Source organism: Lampetra planeri, chromosome 25 (assembly GCF_965212315.1).
Source record: "Lampetra planeri chromosome 25, kcLamPlan1.2.h2, whole genome shotgun sequence".
Taxonomy (NCBI): Eukaryota; Metazoa; Chordata; class Hyperoartia; order Petromyzontiformes; family Petromyzontidae; genus Lampetra; species Lampetra planeri.
Genome location: NC_136131.1, coordinates 7,851,713 through 7,852,175, shown reverse-complemented (window position 1 = coordinate 7,852,175; position 463 = coordinate 7,851,713).

Genomic DNA, 463 nt, shown 5'->3' with positions numbered 1-463 from the left:
GATGGGCTCTTTGTGCGAACTTCAGACGGACAGTGATTGTCTTTTTTGGAGAGCAGTCGTTTTCTCCTCGCTGTCCTTCCACCAACACTGCTCTTGTTCAGTTTTTTGTCCCCGAAAGCTGAGTCATGAACACTCACATTGGCCAAGGCGAGAGTTGTCTGCAGATCCTCTTGGTGTTTCTCTGTGGTGCTTTGCGACTTCCTTGACGATTTTCTGGTTTGTTTTTGGAGATATTTTGGTAGTTCGACCGCTTCTGGGTAGAGCGACTGTGGCATTGAACTTTCTACATTTGCAGACTCTCTGTCTGACCGTGGATTGGCGGAGCCCCACATCCCTGGAAATGACGAGCATCAATAATTCTTATTCTGAGGTCCTCGGAGATATAAATGATCTAGATTTGAAGTTTTCGTGACTGCAGGGATCCATACTCTTTGGTTCTTTCGGTAAAGTCACGTAGCTATAA